The following is a 13,119-nucleotide window of genomic DNA, read 5'->3' as shown; positions in this document are numbered from 1 at the left end:
AATTTGTGCTATTAGAATATTTTACTTTGTATTACTTTAAAGGCTATCATTATTTAAACTGGTCCATGCTACTAGAAACTGTATTAAAAAACCAACTATATATTCAGTCTCTTCCTGGTACCTATCCCTTCCTTCATTCTCCCTTCTTCTCTTCTCTGCTCCCATTGCCTCTGCCTGGGGAGGAGTTTGTCCTTCTCTGTGATGGGTTCTCAGGCCTCCACATTATTGCAGGATGAAATACTTAAGGAAATTTTTTAAAAAAGAGATCAGTGGGGCGGCTAGGTGGCGCAGTGGATAAAGCACTGGCCCTGGAGTCAGGAGTACCTGGGTTCAAATCCAGTCTCAGACACTTAAGAATTACCTAGCTGTGTGGCCTTGGGCAAGCCACTTAACCCCATATGCCTTACAAAAACCTAAAAAAAAAAAAAAAGAGATCAGTTAGTCCCACAATCAAACCACCCATCTCTACCTATGTCTACACCTATCAGTTTACCAGCCTGGACAAAGGAGAGAATGACACTCTCAGGAAGGAAGAATTCTAGCAGATTCTAGAACTTGCCATCTCCTGGATGATTGGATCATCAATATCTTCTTCTTTGAGGGAGAGGACCAGGAAAACTTCCATAGATTCATGAGAACTCTGGCTCTCTTCCAGTCAGTGGAAGATAATGAGAAAAGTAGAGATTTAAATGGACCAGAACCCACCTAACAGCCGGAGCAATAAACTACATTTTGCATTTTGATTATGATGACAAGATTTCCCAAGATAAATTGTTACAGGTACTACACATGATGGTGGGAGAGAATATTTCAGATGAGCAGCTAGGCAGCCTGGCAGATAGAATGATCCAAAAACCTGACCAGGATGGGAACAGTGCCATATCCTTTATAGAGTTTGTCAAGGTTTTGGAGAAGGTGGATGTAGAGTAGAAGATAAGCATCTGGTTTCTTCATTAAGAGATTGGGATCATATTTTTCCTTGTATTTTAGGACTGTCTTATATTTAGTTTTAATTTGAGTCTTGTCTTCTCTCTCTTCGGAGCCCTTTCTCTTCCCAAGTGCTGCTGTTGTTGCATGACAAATCCTACCCTGTTTATGCCAGTACACACCTGCCAGTCTTGTTAGAAGCAAGGCACTAAGGAATGAATGTTACAACTGAGTTCTCCTGCTCTCTCGTTCCTCCCTCCACAGTTCTCCATTTATCAATATTGCCTTTCCTTTTTGTGCTGCTGTCAGCTATAAATCCATCAATCTGAGAAAGAGAGGGAGGGAAGCACTCCCACCCATCCCCCATCTCCCAAGAGTCAGCAAAACGCCGTTCCTGATGGCAACTGGAGCCATACAGATTTGAGCATGCTTCCTCAACTGTTTTTAATGTCTCCACCAGCACAAACATAACAGCATAGTCAATCCTTCAGTATCAACATTCCTATATTGAGCCTCATCCTCCCTTGCTCTTCCTCCCCCCAAGCTATGCTGAACACACTCTCACGTCTCTGATTTGTCAGGGATTATAAAGTTGGTGAGTGGGTTGATGGTTTTTAATTACCTTCCATTCTTACCTGGGACTCCGGGATAATGTCTCCCCCTGAGTTTTGGGGTACCCACCACTCTTCCTTGAAGAACAGGAACATCCTTGTCTCCACAGGATGGAGACAGCCTACCTAAAATTGAGTGGCTAAGGACAGAGGTGGAGGTCAAGCCCTCTGCGTTTGTTCACTTGGATCTCCTCATCTCTGGTCTGTGACCTGCGTGATTATCATTCTTGTTAGTACAGTATTTACCCTACAAAAAACTGACTATCCACTGGGAATTATACTCGATTTCTTGGCAGATAATACTTTTGCACCCATTGCAATATGTCTATGAGATTTCTCATGATACCTTAACAAAAGAGGAAGGCTTAGTGTCTTCAAAGATCCTTGGTTTTAACACCTGCAGCAGGGTTTATACTTCAGTTTTACTAAACTGAAGTTATCTTATACTTTGGGTATCCAGATAATCAAACTAGTTTTAAGGAAGTGCCTAAATTATTCCAGATTAAGAGATTTTAAGATTTTCCTCAGTACCTTGATGTTTTGCACATAAATTCTCTTTAAAATGGATAGTTGCAAATGATTGTGTTGAAATCCACAGCCAGCTCATGTTATAGGTCCAAAGAGACGAAGGTATTATTAAATGGCCTCTTGATTAACTAACTTCCTAGCTCCTCATATATACTACAGCTGATTCTTCGGAAACAAGGGGTTTGGAACTGATCACACATCCTGAAGTGGATTTGTATGCCCTTGCAAAAGCCAGTGTCACTTCACTGCCAATGTCAGCTTAACTGACATTTCCCTGAACCAGAGTGTGCCATATGAACTATTACATGAGTTGATTCATTTCTGTATCTGCCCTGTACCAGTTTTTTTCCTGGCTCCTCACTTGCTTATTTTCATTAGAAAACTGATCAAAATATGCATGGGATTCTTAGGGAAGGTACCTTGCTGACCTGTTCTCAATCAGAATACCAGCTGAAAAAATGGTGTGGGATAAGGAGGTGGTCAGGTGGGGGCAGTGTAGATGCAAATTACCATGAGGGAATGATCCAGATTACTTCTCAGAGGATGTAATATAGGAATTGTATAAAAGGGAAGCATTGTCTGATGTGATCTGTTAGAGAGGTTTGTTAGTAGCTTCATGACTTGCATATTCAAGGTTCCTAAGGGGGGAAAAATGCATTTTTCCACTTGGACTATAAAGTACATTGTTTTAATCCATGGTTGTGCCTTACTGTTCCATTAAAATTATATTTTTCTATCCAACAAAAATACTTGTGGTTAAAACAAAACAAAAAAATCCTTTATATTCAGCTCATTAACCCAGTTTCATCTTACTTTGAATAACTGATGATCAAGACCAAGGAATATTCAGTAGCTTAAGAATCCAGACTGAGCAGCAATACTTACATGGTTTCTGACAACCATACCACCAAGCTTCCCCACATTTTGGGGAAGAGTATCATCTCTCTTCAGAAGCAGATGCATAATGCTATCTACTTCAGAAATCTGAGGAACAAAGATGATTCTGAGTGACCCTGGACAGATGGGCCCAAAATAACAGTCAGCACTGGAAAGACCCTTCAAGGGGTCTATGTCCAAAACCTTCTCAACCTCTGTTGAACACTCTTGTTCAATAAACAGCCTTAAAATTAATGACAACTCTCTAAGATAATAAATTGCAGAGAATGTTGCCAATATGCATTAGTAGAAGGAGTTTCTCCATAAGGACTTCTCTCTATCATTGAAATCCTAAGTATGGGCCAAAATAATAGTTTCTACTTATAAAGCATTGTAAGATTTGCAAAATGCTTTCCATGCATCCTCACATTTGATCCTTATAATACTCCTGCAAGATAGATGCTCTTATAGTTCTCATTTTAATGAGGAGGACATTGAGGCTGGAAGTAACTTGCCCAAGGTCACACAGCTAATAGAATTGAATCTCAGGTCTCCTTGGTTTCCAGTGCATTCTCCTTTGGGGACCTCATCATTGCACAGGCAGTGATCCTGGACTCCTTTCTCATCTGAAACCCAAACCCATATATTGGGCTGTCATTGTTATCACAGCTAGCTCTTGCCCTCTCAGTTGCACTGATGCAGGATGCAGGATGTCTAGTGCTGAAATGAAGCAAGGCTACAGCTAGCTATAGAAAGGCTCTGTCCTTGGTCCTGTCCTGTTCAAATTTTAATCAGGGACTGAGATGGAAGTTATAGAAGGCATGCTTATAAAATTTGCAGATGACATGAAGCTGGGAGAGATTTCTAATACATGACAGAGTCAAGATTCTAAAAGACCTTGATAGCTGGAGAGGATGGGCCCAAATTAAAAGATGAAATTTTAACAAGGATCACAGACTTGATACTGGAAAGGTCCTTAAAAAGCACACAATTCAACACCTTAGGTATGAAGAAACTGAGGAATGAAGAGGCTTGTTGAAGGGTCACACAAATAATAAGTGGGAGGAACTGGATTCAAATCCAGACTCCATCCCTCCAAAACTAGCCCTTAAGTCACTGAGAAGTATAATGTATTGTATTACACTGGGTATACTATCTCAAGAAATGAATGGAAGGGATACCCTGCCTTTAGATGGAAAAAAACAAATTTCACAACCATAGGATAGGGGTGACCTGGTATAATATCAGTTCACATTAAAGAAAAACCTGGGAAGTTTGAATTAAATATAAACTCAATATGTGTGATATGGAAGCCAAAAGAGTTAAAGTAATGTCAGACCACATTAATAATATTAACTGACATTTGCCTAGTACTTTAAAATATGGAAAGTGTTTTACATAGAAGATCTCATTTTAGCTTCACAATAACCTGGGGTGGTTGGAGTTACATTATCTCTTCTCACCCTACTCCAACTCCAACTCCCCATTTGCTCCCTAATACTTCCAGAATCAAATATAAAATCCTGTTTGGCTTTTAATTCATTTTATAAATATATTTGTGTGTATGTATATAGTTATATATATATATGTGTGTGTGTGTGTGTGTGTGTGTGTGTGTGTGACTACATTGTATGTGGGCATATACGTTATATTTGTATGATTATATAAGTATGTGTATTATTTATAATATATATTTATATTTATTTATAATTTATATATATATATAATTTTATTTTCCCCAATTTCACGTTAAAATCATTTTTAAACTTTTTTTTAAATTTTGAGTTCCAAATTCTATTTCTCCTTCCCTTCCTCCCCACAACCCTTCCTGAAATGAAAGGCAATCTAAAATAGATTATACATGTGCAATCATGTAAATGGTTTCATATGAATCATTTTGTACAAAAAGATAAAAAAGCAAGAAAGGAAGATTGGAAGGAAGGAAGGAAGGAAGGAAGGAAGGAAGGAAGGAAGGAAGGAAGGAAGGAAGGAAGGAAGGAAGGAAGGAAGGAAGGAAGGAAGGAAGGAAGAAGGAAGGAAGGAAGGAAGGAAGGAAGATAGAAACAAAGAAAGAAAACATATCTGAGTCTATATTCAGTTCTTTCTCTAGAGGTGGATTATATGCTTCATCATCAGTCCTTTTATCCTGGTCCCTTCCTACCTTTCCACTCTGGATCCAGTGACACTGACCTTGGTGTTCCTCATATATGACTTCCTGACCCTCATCTCTAGTTGTTCACTGATTGTCCTACATGCCTGGAATATTCTTTCTCCAAGCCTCTGTTTTCTGGCTACCTTGGCTTCCTTTCAAACTCAAATCCCACTTTCTGCTTCTTGCAGAAAAAATAAAATCCCACTTTCCTACTTCTTGCCTCTCTAGGTCCCCTACTTCCCTTCCCCAACCTCTGGGGATCCTTACCTCTGGGACTGCCTCTCATTTTATATTGAACATAGCTTGAATGTAGCTTGTTTGCATGTTATTTTCCCATTATCCTGTAAGTACCTAGGGAATAGAGGCTGTGTTTTCTATTTTTCTTTGTATCCACAGTGCTTAATATAATGCCTATCATATATATTTCTTATTGCACAGTAATATTTCATTACATTCACTACCATAGTTTGTTTAGCCATTTCCCAATTGATGGAGATATACTTTGTTTCTAATTCATGACTATCACACAAAAATGCTATTATAAATATTTGGGAGTGAATGGAGATGTTCTGCTTACCTATATCTTCCTTGGAGTATAAACTCAGTAATGAGGTTTCTGGTTCAAAGGGTGTGAACATTTTAATCATTCTATTTGCATAATTCCAAATTGTTTTTCAATATGGTTGTACCAATTCACACTCTACCAAAATATATTAGTATGCCTAACTTTCTATAACTCTTCCAACATTGACTATAGACAATTTTTGTCATTTCTTCCAATTTAAAGGGTGTGAATGAAACCCTAAGATTGTTTTGATTTGCATTTATTATTAGTAGTAGTGATTTGAAGCATTTTTTCACATGGAAAAAATCTTGTAGTTAGAACTTTTTAAGTCCTTTATGAGAACTGTTTGATAATATCCTTTGATCACTTATCTATTGAGGAAAAGGCAATCATATTATATCTCCCTGATTAACTTCCTCATCCTACTCACCAGAGTATCCCTTTCAAATCTTTTCAAACTTTTCTACAAACTTCCATGGTTCCTTCTTATTCTCTTTTCTCATCTGAGAATTCTACCTTGTATCTCCTTGAAATATTTAAAAAGCTACTCACTGAGAACTCCCACACCTCCCCTCCTCAGCTCTTTTTGTAGTGGCAAAGAAAGGGAAATTGAATGAATACCCATCAATTGGGCAATGACTGAACAACTTATGATATATGAATGTTTTTAATTTTGATTTATGATATATGAATGTTATGGAATATAATTGTTCTGTTAGAAAGTGTGACTTTAGGAAAGCCTAGATAGATTTGTATGAACTGATGCTGAGTGAAGTGAGCAGAACCAGAACACAATAACAGCAAATTGTGAGATAATCAACTCTGATGAACTGTGTTCTCTCAGTAGTTCAGTGATCAAGGACTATCCTGAGAGATCTGTTATAAAAGTATCATCTTCATCCAGCAGCGGAAAATACTATGGAATCTGAATGTCAAAAGAAGTATATTGTGCTCCTTTTTTAAAACTTCTTTTCTCTCTCATTTTTTCCCTTAGTTCTAATTCTTCTTTCATGACATGACTAATATATAAATATGTTATAAATATATGAATAATATATAAATAATATATATAATATATAAAATATAAATATGTTAAACAAGATTGTACATGTACAACCTACATCAGATTATTCATTGCCATGGGGAGGGGGAGGGAAGGGAGAGTAGTAGAACAATGTGGAACTCAAAAGCTTGCAAAAAGATGAATGTTGAAAACTTTGCATGTAATTGGAAAAAATAAAATAAAAGCTAATCAAAAAAAAAACAAATAAAATCTGAGAGAAAAAATACTATTCCTAAAATCCTGCATCTGACTATTTGCTTCTCAATTCTAGGATCATCACATTGACTAACTTGTGTCAATTTACAGGGTATGAATGAAACCACAGGATTGTTTTGATTTGCATTTATTAGTAGTAGTGATTTGAAGTCCTATCATATGTGAAAGACATTAGATTTGTTTAGTTTTAACTCCACAGATCAGAATCTAAAACAAGAGGTGAAACTTGCATAAAATAGATTTTGGTTCAGTATTAAAAAAATTTTTTCTTAAAAACTCCCTGGCAATAAAATGGACTAGGTTAAATGAGAAGGGAATTCTTTAATATTAGAACTCTTCAAATGGAAGCTACAGGTCCATTTGTTTCGTATCTCAAATATAGAATTCTTTATCAGATACAGATTAGACAAGATCTTGGTCTCTATAGGGTCCTTTCTGATTCTGAGCTGTGAATGGCTGTGTGCTTCCCCATAAGTTCCTGGTGGACAAATCACCCCTGAGATCATGTTCTCTACTACTTCTCCAAACTGCTCTTTTGACCACATTTGACCACATAAATCCCAGAGTTTTCAACATTCTCAGATCAAAATAAGAAGGGAACACAGGAGGGAATATCTATAGGACTTGAAGACAGAATTAGTTCCTGCTCTAGAGTAATGTCTTCAAAATATCAGGTGGTTGTTCAAATTCAGAGAACAAAAACAAAGGCTCCTGGGACTCGGAGAAGAATTGAGATTATCTGAGAAATGAGCTAAAGGTGTAAATACAATAATTTATTCACTAGGAGGATGGGTTGGAGGGGGAGGGAAAAGGTATTAAGGAAGCTTGCCTCAGAAACTCAAGTCATCTGGGGAAGATTCTGTAGGCTGTCCCAAGTTATCTCTCAATAGTCTTCCACTAGTCTTCATACAGAGGAGAACTGGAAGCCAACAATCCAAGCATTCACCCTTAAGTAGACCACAGTCAGTTTGGACTTGTTATGGCTAAAGTAGGAAACATTGAGTTCTCCCTTCAATTCCCTCTCTGAGGGCTGCATGACCTTAGGCAAGTCATCAAACTTCTTTTGCTCTGTTTTTCCTTTTATTAAATAGGAAGAGAGGGGGAATTAACTGTTCTCTGAAGTAATAAAATGCTACTACATAACTAACAAGCACATTATTCCTACCTGGAAGCAGCAGTCTTCACCCATAAATCCCATCATGCCAGTTTTACCACCCATAATGTTTGTAGTCAGAGCACGTCTGTATTTAACCCAATCCAAATACAATATTTAAATCACCAGAAATAAAAACACAACAAAGAAAAGGAAAATAATTTCTGTCACATTCTTTTTTCAAAAAAAAAATAAAAAGTCTATTTATTTATCCAGATGGTGATAATTAGTGAGATTGCCTGTTTGCACCTGTTGGGTTGTAGATCCCCCCCCCAGATATGCTCTACCTATAGGAATGTGCATGAGACTTTCGAGATTAATCCAGTAAGAGGTAACACTCTCATCAGGTTTGGATAAATCCTTTCCATTGACCTCAAGGAAGTTGCAATGCCACTGAAAGATTAGTTAGTTAGCCCCAGGGACTTGCATACTCTGCACCTGAGGAGGTTCAAAGTATTTTATGCCTTTACTTTCACTCAAAACTGTAACTTGTAAGCCCCTACGTGTGTGTATGTGTTGGTAATCAGAGGATGCAATTAGCTCAAGGTAAAAGGATTTAATGAAATAGCTTGTAAAAAAAAGTCACAAGAGAATAATACTCCCACATCCACAGAAACCTGGAGTACACTTATCCACAATTAAGACAGAGTAGAAGGTATATTGTGGATCTAGGTGTATGGATAGTCATAGGTGTGAAAGAGCAAAGTCAATACCTTTGTTACTCTGTGACCATCAATGTCTTCTCTTGATGTCACAATGAACTCAATAGACCTGCTCCTTCACAGTTTGTTTCTCTGTTCTTCTGGCAGTTCTGGGGTAAAGTTGCTTGAGGGTCATCTCACCTCCAGTCTCCTTGTAAAGTAAAGAGATTAATCCAGTAAGAGGTAACACTCTCTTCAGGTTTGGATAGATCCTTTCCATTGACCTCAAGGAAGTTGCAATGCCATGGAAAGATTAGTTAGTTAGCACCAGGGACTTACATACTCTGCACCTGAGGAGGTAGGGCTGTGATTGACTTGGACAAAGGAAGGAGGTCCACACTAGTTATTGTTCAACACAACCACATTTGTTGTATTTAACTGTGAAATTTTCCTGTTCGTTTCAAAATATGGAACAAAAGCATATGCTGAGACATACATTACTGAGGTCTGATAAAGCAGATAGCTGTGGATTGAGAACTCAAGAATTTTGCCTCCTCAACCTACCTTTCACTTTTATTCTGGTTCAAATTCATCTCTGTGCTGAAACAGGAAAGATCCTGGCAATGTTTAATCCTGATGCAGATGGTTTTCTGGAATGAAGGGTCTCCTTCTAGAACTAAGAGTCAGAAAGAAAAGACTATCTTAGTCTAGGGACATGTACTAGGCTTTTGTAAGAAGAGTAAGGTGGCTCTAAAGAGTTATGGGGATGGCTAGGTGTCAAAGTGCATAGAGCACTGGCCTTGGAGTCAGGAGTACCTGGGTTCAAATCTGACCTCAGACACTTAATAATTACCTAGTCATGTGGCTTTGGGCAAGTCACTTAACCCCATTGCCTTGAAAAAATCTAAAAACAAACAAACAAACAAAAAGAGCTATCAACCTGCTCTTAAGACAAAGATGTTCTAGCCACTTTACAAGGAGACTGGAGGTGAGATGACCCTCAAGCAACTTTACCCCAGAACTGCCAGAAGAACAGAGAAACAATAAACTGTGAAGGAGCAGGTCTATTGAGTTCATTGTGACATCACGAGAAGACATTGATGGTCACAGAGCAACAAAGGTATTGACTTTGCTCTTTCACACCTATGACTATCCATACACCTAGATCCACAATATACCTTCTACTCTGTCTTAATTGTGGATAAGTGTACTCCAGGTTTCTGTGGATGTGGGAGTATTATTCTCTTGTGACTTTTTTTTTACAAGCTATTTCATTAAATCCTTTTACCTTGAGCTAATTGCATCCTCTAACTGATTACCAACACATACACACACGTAGGGGCTTACAAGTTACAGTTTTGAGTGAAAGTAAAGGCATAAAATACTTTGAACCCCATTATTAGACCCTATCTAAAAAGTGAAGGTTGCCCCAATTGCTGTATACTTAGCATTTGAATGGAAATTGGCTACTGAAGGACTATTAGACTTGGTTGATATGTTTTGGTGCAGTCAATATCTAAGTATAATGAATAAGCAAGTAGAGCAAAAGTGAACCACAAAATATTTGCAGGTGGGGGAGGGCTCCCCTAGCCAAGATGGATCTTCCATTTCATATTCTGGAATAACAACTCTCATTTAAGATTGTAGTTATAATCTGGGGTCCCTCTTGGTTAGCTGCCTTATAGTACATTTAATCAATTCAACAAGATTCTATTTGTAAAGTACATAACTCAAAACCTGACAGGTAGTTGTGGGCTATACAAACCCTTAGTTCCCATTCCCCTAAAGCACCTACTGAGACAAATAACAGTTCTTGCCTTCAAGGAACTCACACACTATCTACCATTTGAGATCAGTCCAAAATGAGTAGCCATATCTCAAAGCATGTGACAGATACAGATTATACTAGAGATGGACAGTTTGCTCTTACCCTATTACAGGTTGTAGATCAATTAGTTTTCCATTGTTTTCCTCCCTCTCTCCAGAAGGATTAGATTTACTTTATGCTATGCTAGAGGTTTCACCAATGAATAGAAGTTTCAGGAAGGGAGATTTCAACACAATGTAAGGATGAACCTCTCAGTCACAATCCAACCATGGAATAGACTGCCTTCAGAGGGAGTGAGTCTTCTATCCCCAGAGGTGCCCAAGGAAAGGCAGTGATGGCTTTCCACTGATGTGGCAGAAGGAATTTATACATGGGAGAGAGGGAAGGGGAGACAGGGGAGGAACTAGATGAATTCTAGAGTCCCTTCAAACTCTTCATCTGGGATATGCTTCATCTCTTTCCCTTCTCTCTCTTCCCCAAGGCACTGTGCAGTTATGCAGTTAGATTTAATTTTAGTCACTGCTCTTGTCTACTCTAGCCCTGGCATCTGCTATTTTTTCCTCCCTGTCCTCCCCCATCCTAACCTATGACCTCCTCTCGCACTTCCTCAACCCCTAGCTCCCTTTCTGGGAGCAGTTTCCTCTCACTTTCCCCTACTAGATGACTAGCCATACACATAGCATGGGATCATTTCTAAAAAAAGTCAAATTCCCCTAGGGGACAGATGAATTTCTGAAGAGCATTTAAAAGGACTTTTCTCCCAGGAAGCCAGTTATGGTGATCTGTCTCAAAATAACTCCCAATGACCTGGTCTGATCCTCCTCACTAAAGCCCTGGAATTAATTTCTAAAATTAATGTCACTCCTTTGGATTAAGCAGGTTTTTTTTTCAGACTATATTCTCTGGAACCCCAAGATCCTGTGCAAACTTGCTAAAGTTCCATTGGGTATTTAAAGTTGAGGTGAGCTTAAATCCCTCAGAACCACTCCAAAGAGATGTATTGATTACCAAAGGATAATATATCCAAAAGTGAACCATAAAAGTATTGTCACCTATAAACAGAAAATGCATATTTGTTTTAGCATGAATCATCTAAAAAATAGTATAAAAAACAAAGGGAGAGACTTCCAGGCAAGATGGCAGAGAGAAGACAGACACTGTGTTATGTGCTCTTCTTTCTCCTCAGAAACAATATGAAAGAAATCACTTTTTTTAATTAGAAAGATTTTTATTCATTTTGAGTTTTACAATTTTTCCCCCATTCTTGCTTCCCTCCCCCCCACACCTCACAGAAGGCATTCTGTTAGTCTTTACATTGTTTCCATATTATATATTTATCTCAGTTGAATGTGATGACAGAGAAATCATATCCTTAAGGAAGAAAAATAAAGTATGAATTAGTAAAATTACATAATAAGATAACGGTTTTTTTCTAATTTGAAGGTAATATACTTCGGTCTTTGTTTAAAGTCCACAATTCTTTCTCTAGATACAAATGGTATTCTCCATTGCAGACAGACCAAAATTGTCCTTGGTTGTTGCACTCAAGTCCACCAAGTTTGATCATCACCCCCATGTTGCTGTTGGGGTGTACAATGTTTTTCTGGTTCTGCTTATTCAATCTTTTGGTTTTGTTTAACACAATCTTGTTGTCTCATAAAGTCATTAATTTCCACTGGTGCCATTTTTTTAAAGAAGATTTTTCTCCATTTATCTTTTTCAACTCCTTTTCCAGTTGGTCAATTCTATTTTTGAAGAAGTTTTCCATTTGTCCAAGTATAGTTTTGAGAGAATCATTTTTTTTTGCATTTTCCCAATTGAAGATCTGAGAGTTCTCATTTTGTATTTGTCCAATTGTATTTTCCAAGGATTTATTTTCTTGTTGCAAGATGTTAATTTTCTCTTGCAATGTGTTAATTTTCTCTTGAGTTTCTTTGCCCAATTTTTTTCAATTGATTTTTAATCTCCTTCCTGATTTCTTCAAGGAAGTCTTTCTGGGTTGGACACCAATTCATCATGTCCTCAGCAGTGCTAGATCTCTCTGGGTTAGAACCTATTTCTTCTAAGTATTTCTCCTTGGGTCTGCCTTTTCTTTGGCCTTTTTTCATCTTTCTATTATCTTGTGTTGGGGTGACGCATGGGGAAGCTGGCTCTCAGAGGTTTGCTTTTGAAGATCCTAGAGGCTTTGTTCACTTGTCTTAGTAATTCCAAAGGCCAGCCAATAGGGGGCACTGGTTGCTTTCTCTGGAGTGGTTGAGGTCCTCAGCAGCAGGGTCTAAATTGACCTTGAACACTGGGCTGGGACCTGGACCAGGGAGTTAATATCTTTCCATTGAGTAAACTCTGTTGCCCTGGGGCTGGGGGGGGGGGTTGTTTATTGTTTATTGTTTGTTGTGGGCAAAGGTCTCTGCTGAAGCAGAGGTCCTAGGCCCAGCTGGTTGTTCTCCAGGCACTCTGACACTCTGTGCTGGAATTCAGCTCCTCTCCCCCTGGCCAAAGACTAAAAGACTCACCACTCACTGAAGTCTCTACAACTGAGTCTGGCCCCTTCTGTTAAGA

At 38.3% G+C, this 13,119-nt stretch overlaps 1 long non-coding RNA gene and 1 pseudogene across 1 annotated transcript; one reads left to right on the top strand and one right to left on the bottom strand.

The window, feature by feature from the left end:
- Nucleotides 1-201: 201 nt before the first annotated feature.
- LOC141493802 (calcineurin B homologous protein 1-like) lies at nt 202-957 on the top strand (annotated as a pseudogene).
- Nucleotides 958-8,651: 7,694 nt separating this feature from the next.
- LOC141493801 (uncharacterized) lies at nt 8,652-9,702 on the bottom strand. Its single transcript, XR_012470317.1, has 3 exons — nt 9,586-9,702; nt 9,297-9,408; nt 8,652-8,943 (listed from the first exon to the last, which is right to left on the bottom strand). It is a non-coding gene; the product is annotated as an uncharacterized LOC141493801 (long non-coding RNA).
- Between the last annotated feature and the right edge of the window lie 3,417 nt (nt 9,703-13,119).

This window comes from Macrotis lagotis, chromosome 7 (assembly GCF_037893015.1).
Source record: "Macrotis lagotis isolate mMagLag1 chromosome 7, bilby.v1.9.chrom.fasta, whole genome shotgun sequence".
Classification (NCBI taxonomy): domain Eukaryota; kingdom Metazoa; phylum Chordata; class Mammalia; order Peramelemorphia; family Peramelidae; genus Macrotis; species Macrotis lagotis.
Note: the sequence above shows the minus strand (reverse complement) of the source record. Positions and strands in the feature narration are given on the sequence as shown.